The following is a 9,566-nucleotide window of genomic DNA, read 5'->3' on the forward strand; positions in this document are numbered from 1 at the left end:
TGTGGTGTTAGCCTCTCATACTGCTGTCTCCTCACATTGGCCCTAGTATTGAAAACATTGACATATTGTAAAAATGTGGGCTGAACCTTGTTGTGCTGACGAGTGGCGATGTGTCTCCCATAGGCTATAATGTGGATCACCGACATCGCCACTGAACTGCGAAGTACGCAGCGCGGGGGGGGAATCCTGTCTTTAATGCATGTTTAAACAAAAAAGACTGTGTGTTCGCGATAATAAAAATGTTTTATGTGTAGTAACACTTCAAATTATGCATATGTATATTCAGTTTCACTGTACACTCACTAGATTTTTCACACTGGGAAATATTGCCACTGAAAAACAGGCAAGACTGATATGGCTAAAAAGGGATAGCTAAGATGTAGAACAGTATTAGAAACCCACAGCAATGTTTCTCCATTAAAATACAGGTTACTCCCATGGAACGGCCAGTAAACTCTCATGGAAATGTTTGCAATCGACTGTTAATAAAGACAAAAAAAACCACTTACTATTAAAATATTAATATTTCACAATATTGCGATTGTGTTTTTATATTTCACAATATTGTGATCGCATTTTTATAATATTCATATTTCATAATATTGCGATTGCAATTGAGTGATCGTGTTTTACTTATTCTATTGCAATTGCACTGTAGAAAACATGTTCTGTATTAATATATATATATATAAGGTATAGATATATATTATTATTATAGAACACTTTGCTACAGTGCAATATTATTAAATATGAATATTACGTGAAAACCTGATCACAATATTTTGAAATATGAAAACATGTTCTGGGTATGTATATTAACCCATTCAACCAATCATCTGCATCGCCAGAAAAACCAATCCTCAATTAGCTGACATATTCAGAATTAGTAGCCAATCCTATAATTTGCTACACCTAATTAACCCCTTAACGACCAGCAACATACTCTGTACGTCGCAGATTTTTCTAAGGGAGTTGTTTTTTAATAGTGCAGTCTTGCCGCCAGCAACGAGACCATGCTATTTTAGGAAGTCTGCAGGAGGGAGGGAGGTTCTAATAGTGTGATCCTGCTCTTCGTGGTGAGACCTGCGCTATTATAAACAGAAAATACCTTAAGCACCAGAGAAGTACAAGGTATGTCATGGTCATTAAGGGGTTAAATCTCTTTTATTGCAAACAGCATACGGTGCACAAATTACTAAGAATCGCTAACTTCAACTGTGTCACACACTTCCACCCAATAGAGCAAAGACATAGACTCTGTCCCACTATGAATTACTTGCACACCGGCCAATCTTAAGGCCGCATCTGTATGCATCACTCTGAGGAATGCCCTCCATGGTTTTGGGCCAATCCCTGTGATGTGTATGTTCCAATATGACATAACTCACATGGGGTACTCATTACAAGCCATTTCAGCTAACACAGATACACACACCCTGCTATGCATCATATCATTACTATTCAATCATGGGTGTTATGTCTATATACATTATTTTAAGGTTTTATATCTTCCCTGTAACGTGAGAGGCTTGCTATTATCTGTCATGGCTGTGAATTAATAAATAGAAACAAAAACACACTATAAAGTTATATACTTGATGCTGGGTTGGTCAGGGTCAGTAAAGTATACCAGTACATATAGGGACACAGAAAATACCATAATAAAACATTTAAACACACTGATCCAGAAAAAAATCACCCTGTCATCTAATCTCTGCAAGTTTCCTATAATGTTACTCTGTTAACAAGTGCGATGATCTTATCCACAAATTATGATGTATGTTCATAGGAGCACTAATTCCTCAAAACTGTGCAAAAAGAAGGCTCATGGTATAGCCCTATGGTGAGCTAGCATACCCATACTGCCCAATGTAAGGCAGTGTCATAGCACATATCATATATGCAAACCTATCTTTTGATATAAGAAATGAAATTCCCACTCATTGTACCGCCATATAGTAACATGGTAGAAGTCAATTGCATCTATTGGAAATAAAATAAAGACAGATGTATAGTGCTACCTGTGAACATGTTGAAATTTAAAGGAATGAGATAAATACAATGTGTTTGTTCAATCCGTTTGGCCTGTTGTGATGTCGAAGCCCTCTACATATCAATTGCCCATAACTATGGTTGCAGAGCAGTTAAAAACAATTTTAATATAAAATCAAGTGAAAATGTACCTAAAGAATTGTTTATTTTGACCTTATTGGAGTTTGTACTAAGGCATAATTATTTTGTGTTCAGAGACAAATTCTATTTGCAGATCCATGTTACGGCTATGGGGGTGGCATGTGCTCCCACATATGCTAATATTTACCTTGTATGGTGAGAAAGGGAAATTGTGTTTAGTGAGAATATAATCACGTGGTGATGTGGCTTCGCTACATCGATGATGTACTAGTGATATGGAAGGGCTCAAAAAAACAGTTTTTGGAATTTGTGAATACATTAAACACTAACAGCTTAAATCTTAAGTTAACATCTAAAATTGATTATAATATTATCAAATTCTTGGATTTAAAAATTGGCAGGGATTCGTTTGGCAAAATTGAGTCAGATCTGTATTATAAACATACTGCCACTAATTATTTGTAACACTATACCAGTTCCCATTATTTTTGTCAGGGAAACAGGAATCAGACATAGAGTGAAATGCTAAATTAATCACACTTTTATTAAAAAGTAACAAAAAATAAGTCCAAAAGCCAAATGACAAGCCATGAGTAAAATTAGGTGTGGGTAGTCAGACGAGCCAGGTCAGGAACCACAGAGAGTAGTCAGACAAGCCAGGGTCAGGAACATGAAGATTAGCGAAGTCAGGAACAAGCCAGGGTAAGAAAGAAGAAGGAACGTCAAACAAGCCAGGTTATACACAGAGTCAGGAACACAGGAACTCACAGAGAAGTCAGAGACAATGGAAGGGCAAAGGCAAACAGGACTGAGGCAGATAAATAGGAAATGATGACATCATCATTCTAGGACTACAACCTTTCTGTCTCTGATGATGTTTCCAGTTTGGCCATAAGAGAGAGCCTTGAGTAGTGAGCAGCATTACTCACTCTGCTACAAGCAAGGGGAGAAGACAGGTGAGTCTAATATGGCAGCCAAAATAAAAAGCAGCAAATAACTATAAAAGTCGAGGGAGAAACCCTGACAATTTTGCTACCAAAAGAGCTATACCAGTGGGAGAATTCCTCAGATTGAGGAGAAATTGTTCGGTTTTAGAGGTGTTTAAATGACAATCACCTGAAGTAAGAAGATGATTAAAAGATAGGGGTTATCCAGCCAAAATTATATGTAAGGCATATCAGAGAGCCATACATGCCCCAAAAGATAATCTTCTATTGGTTAAACCTAAGGGACCCCCCACACACACAAGAGACGGTTTGACCCATTGCATATATGTGATAAGTTGGTCCCCAGTCATCTGTCTAGGAAAAAGAGCAGAAGAAAGGGTACCTACCCTTGTGGTGGTTGCTCATATTGTCCATATATCTTATATGTAACATTGTTAGAAATACGCAAAAAAAATACGCAGAAAAGGTATGTTGGCATGTTCTCCCATGTTCGCATTGGTGAATAACAGCTGAATAACAAAAAGAATGCTAGAAAAGATCAGGAAAAATGGAAGACAATCACATCAGTTGAAAGACTATGGGGGGTAGTTATCAACGTGTCTATTTTACCTGTCTTCGCCGGCCCAATATGCCCGCCTAAGCTCGCCTCACATCGCCGCCGCGGACCTGCAAAAATTCACCTAAGTTATCAAAAAAGCTGTCAAAAAGCCGCGCACCAAGTACGGGGCGATGAGCAGCGGACTGTGAGAGTTATCACTCATCCGATCTCGCTGCTCTTCGGCTTTTTTACAGCTTTCTTGCTAGCCTGTCACTAAGCACCCACACTAAACTACACTGTTCTACCCCTTATAACGGCGCCCCCGAGCCCCCCGCAACTAAATAAAGTTACTAACCCCTAAACTGCCACTCCTAGACCCCGCCGCAGCTCTTATAAATGTAATAACCCCTAAACCGCCGCTCCCGGACACCGCTGCCACCTACATTTTACCTAGTAACCCCTATCCTGCCCCCCCTATACCGTCGCCCTCTATAATAAAGTTATTAACCCCTAAACCGCCGCTCCCTGACCCCGCCGCAACCTATATTAAATTTATTAACCCCTATCCTGCCCCCCCTACACCGTCGCCACCTATAATAAATTTATTAACCCCTATCCTGCCCCCCACTACACCGCCGCCACTGTAATAAAATTATTAACCCCTAAACCTAAGTCTAACACTAACCCTAACACCCCCCTAACTTAAATATTAATTAAATAAATCTAAATAATATTTCTATTATGAACTAAATTAATCCTATTTAAAACTAAATACTTACCTTTAAAATAAACCCGAATATAGCTACAATATAAATAATAATTATATTGTAGCTATTTTAGGATTTATTTTTATTTTACAGGCAAATTTCAATTTATTTTAAATAGGTACAATAGCTATTAAATAGTTATTAACTATTTAATAGCTTACCTAGCTAAAATAAAGAGAAATTAACCTGTAAAATAAAAACTAACCTAAGTTACAATTACACCTAACACTACACTATACTTAAATAAATGAATCCTATTTAAAACTAAATACTTACCTGTAAAATAAACCCTAAGATAGCTACAATGTAATTAATAATTACATTGTAGCTATCTTAGGATTTATATTTATTTTACAGGCAACTTTGTATTTATTTTAGCTAGTTAGAATAGTTATTAAATAGTTATTAACTATTTAATAACTACCTAGCTAAAAGAAATACAAAATTACCTGTAAAATAAATCCTAACCTAAGTTACAATTAAACCTAACACTACACTATCATTAAATTAATTAAATTAATTAACTACAAATAACAATTACATAAACTAACTAAAGTACAAAAAATAAAAAAAGCTAAGTTACAAAAAATAAAAAAATAAGTTACAAACATTTTAAAAATATTACAACAATTTTAAGCTACTTACACCTAATCTAAGCCCCCTAATAACAAACCCCCCAAAATAAAAAAATGCCCTACCCTATTCTAAATTAAAAAAGTTCAAAGCTCTTTTACCTTACCAGCCCTTAAAAGGGCCTTTTGTGGGGCATGCCCCAAAGAATTCAGCTCTTTTGCCTGTAAAAGAAAAATACAACCCCCCCCAACATTAAAACCCACCACCCACATACCCCTAATCTAACCCAAACCCCCCTTAAAATAACCTAACACTAATCCCCTGAAGATCATCCTACCTTGAGTCGTCTTCACTCAGCCGAGCAGCGATGGAACCGAAGAGGAGACCCGGAGCGGCAGAAGTTATCCTCCAAGCGGCGCTGAAGAAATCTTCCATCCGATGAAGTGATCCTCCAAGCGGCGCTGAAGAAGTCTTCCATCCGGGCGATGTCATCTTCCAAGAGGTGCTGAAGAAGTCTTCTATCCGGGCGATGTCATCTTCCAAGAGGGGTCTTCAATCTTCATCCCGCCGACGCGGAACATCCTTCTTTACCGACGGACTACCGACGAATGAAGGTTCCTTTAAGGGACGTCATCCAAAATGGCGTCCCTTCAATTCTGATTGGCTGATAGGATTCTATCAGCCAATCGGAATTAAGGTAGGAAAAATCTGATTGGCTGATTGAATCAGCCAATCAGATTCAAGTTCAATCCGATTGGCTGATCCAATCAGCCAATCAGATTGAGCTCGCATTCTATTGGCTGTTCCGATCAGCCAATAGAATGCAAGCTCAATCTGATTGGCTGATTGGATCAGCCAATCGGATTGAACTTGAATCTGATTGGCTGATTCAATCAGCCAATCAGATTTTTCCTACCTTAATTCCGATTGGCTGATAGAATCCTATCAGCCAATCGGAATTGAAGGGACGCCATCTTGGATGACGTTCCTTAAAGGAGCCTTCATTCGTCGGTAGTCCATCGGTAAAGAAGGATGTTCCGCGTCGGCGGGATGAAGATTGAAGACCCCACTTGGAAGATGACATCGCCCGGATAGAAGACTTCTTCAGCGCCTCTTGGAAGATGACATCGCCCGGATGGAAGACTTCTTCAGCGCCGACTGGAGGATCACTTCATCGGATGGAAGATTTCTTCAGTGCCCCTTGGAGGATAAATTCTGCCGCTCCGGGTCTACTCTTCGGTTCCATCGCTGCTCGGCTGAGTGAAGACGACTCAAGGTAGGATGATCTTCAGGGGATTAGTGTTAGGTTATTTTAAGGGGGGTTTGGGTTAGATTAGGGGTATGTGGGTGGTGGGTTTTAATGTTGGGGGGGGGGTTGTATTTTTCTTTTACAGGCAAAAGAGCTGAATTCTTTGGGGCATGCCCCACAAAAGGCCCTTTTAAGGGCTGGTAAGGTAAAAGAGCTTTGAACTTTTTTAATTTAGAATAGGGTAGGGCATTTTTTTATTTTGGGGGGGTTTGTTATTTTATTAGGGGGCTTAGATTAGGTGTAAGTAGCTTAAAATTGTTGTAATATTTTTAAAATGTTTGTAACTTATTTTTTTATTTTTTGTAACTTAGCTTTTTTTATTTTTTGTACTTTAGTTAGTTTATGTAATTGTATTTAATTGTAGTTATTTGTAGTTAATTTATTTAATTTATTTAATGATAGTGTAGTGTTAGGTTTAATTGTAACTTAGGTTAGAATTTATTTTACAGGTAATTTTGTATTTCTTTTAGCTAGGTAGTTATTAAATAGTTAATAACTATTTAATAACTATTCTAACTAGCTAAAATAAATACAAAGTTACCTGTAAAATAAATATAATTCCTAAAATAGCTACAATGTAATTATTAATTACATTGTAGCTATCTTAGGGTTTATTTTACAGGTAAGTATTTAGTTTTAAATAGGAATAATTTATTAAAGTATAGTGTAGTGTTAGGTGTAATTGTAACTTAGGTTAGTTTTTATTTTACAGGTAAATTTATCTTTATTTTAGCAAGGTAAGCTATTAAATAGTTAATAACTATTTAATAGCTATTGTACCTAGTTAAAATAAATTGAAAGTTACCTATAAAATAAAAATAAATCCTAAGATAGCTACAATATAATTATTATTTATATTGTAGCTATATTCGGGTTTATTTTAAAGGTAAGTATTTAGTTTTAAATAGGATTAATTTAGTTCATAATAGAAATATTATTTAGATTTATTTAATTAATATTTAAGTTAGGGGGGTGTTAGGGTTAGTGTTAGACTTAGGTTTAGGGGTTAATAAATTTATTACAGTGGTGGCGGTGTAGTGGGGGGCAGGATAGGGGTTAATAAATGTATTATAGGTGGCGAGGGTGTAGGGGGGGCAGATTAGGGGTTAATAAATTTAATATAGGTTGCGGCAGGGTCCGGGAGCGGCGGTTTAGGGGTTAAACTATTTATTTAGTTGCGGCGAGGTGCGGGATCGGCAGGATAGGGGTTAATAACTTTATTATAGAGGGCGGCGGTATAGGGGGGGCAGGATAGGGGTTACTAGGTATAATGTAGGTGGCGGTGGGCTCCGGGAGTGGCGGTTTAGGGGTTAATACATTTATTATAGTTGCGGCGGGGTCAGGGAATGGCGGTTTAGGGGTTAATATGTATAGAGTAGCTTGCGGTGGGCTCCGGGAGCGGCGGTTTAGGGGTTAATATGTATAGAGTAGCTTGCGGTGGGCTCCGGGAGCGGCGGTTTAGGGGTTAATATGTATAGAGTAGCTTGCGGTGGGCTCCAGGAGCAGCGGTTTAGGGGGTAATAACTTTATTTAGTTGCGGCGGTGTAGGGGGGACAGATTAGGGGTGTTTAGACTCGGGGTACATGTTAGGGTGTTAGGTGTAGACAGCTCCCATAGGAATCAATGGGATGTCTGGCAGCAGCGAACTTGTACTTTCGCTATGGTCAGACTCCCATTGATTCCTAGGGGATCCGCCGCCTCCAGGGTGGCAATTTGAAAACCAGGTACGCTGGGCCGGAAAAGTGCAGAGCGTACCTGCTAGTTTTTTGATAACTAGCAAAAGTAGTCAGATTGTGCCGCACTTGTGTGCGGCACATCTGGAGTGACGTAAGAATCGATCTGTGTCGGACTGAGTCCGGCGGATCGAAGTTTATGTCACAAAATTCTACTTTTGCCGGTCTCTAACCTTTGATAACTAAGGCGAATCAGCCTCGCCACAAATACGCTGCGGAATTCCAGCCAATTTGAGGTTGACGGCTTGATAACTAGGCCCCATTTTCTCTACGTCCATAAAGGGAAACCAGATTTGAAATGCTGGAAGCAGCAGAGGATATCTCTGGGTATCGGGGGGGGGGGGGGTGTTGACATTAATACTGCCATATTAAGTGCAGAAAGCAAGTGGATATTCCAGCTTAATACATTGATTCCCAACAGATCCAACAAACAAATTGTATTTAGCTCATTTCTTATAATTTCAACATGTTGACAGGTAGCACTATAAGTCTGTCTTTATTTTATTTCCAATAAATTGATGCAGTTGGAGTCTACCATATGTAGTGGTGTGTTGGGTTAATAAACTATGCGCTGTGGGGGTAAAAGCTAGGGAGTCTCGAAGAAGTAATCTCACAAACTTCAAAGTGGGGGTAAAATCTGGATTGGATGAGACTCTTAAGCGCTTGTGCTTCATGATAAAGTCTTTCTGCCGTGATCGTTAGAGTAATTCTTAATTGCTTTTTGCTAAAAGCGCTGTTGTTAAGTCCTCCCGCCCACACATACTATCCCCACGGAGGACTTAACAACAGCGCTTTTAACAAAAAGCAATTAACAATTACTCTAACGATCACGGCAGAAAGACTTTATCTTTCATAACTTATTATACGATTTTTACTGTATCACTTTATTTTTGTTTCACTTTTATTATTTGTTACTAATGTTGATACCATTGACACTATTTTAATTATGTATGTTCAGCTTTAAACAAACGAATATGGTAAATATGGTAATTAAGAATTAATATTGCGAATATTCTTTGTGGATACCATACTTCTTCACAAGTCCACTATATCAAATCCATAAAAAATATCTGCAATTAAACCAAAATTCAAAAATTCAAATATACAGATATGTTTGTATAATACACTAAGTAACAGGGATTGGAAAACATATTATATCATTTTATTCACACTGTATGGTTGGCCAACCAGTTAGATTTGTTTTAAGAATCAATTTCTATTGTTTTAAATTTTATTGTATCTATGATCCTGATGAAACAGTTGTTACTGTGAAATGCGTCGCTACCCTTGATACTTTGGGGCTGATTTATCAAATGTCGGGCGAACATCACTAAATGCCGACAGCATACGCTGTCGGCATTTATCATTGCACAAGTATTTCTGGTGAAAAGCTTGTGCAATGCCGCCCCCTGCACATTTGCAACCAATCCCCCGCTAGCAGGGGGTGTTAATAATCCTGATCGTATCTGATCGGGATGATTGCAGTCTACCACCTCAGAGTTTGCGGACGAGTTAAGGAGCAGTGGTCTTAAGAACGCTGCTTCTTAACTTCTGTTTATGGCGAGC

This window comes from Bombina bombina, chromosome 3 (assembly GCF_027579735.1).
Source record: "Bombina bombina isolate aBomBom1 chromosome 3, aBomBom1.pri, whole genome shotgun sequence".
In the NCBI taxonomy this organism is placed as follows: domain Eukaryota; kingdom Metazoa; phylum Chordata; class Amphibia; order Anura; family Bombinatoridae; genus Bombina; species Bombina bombina.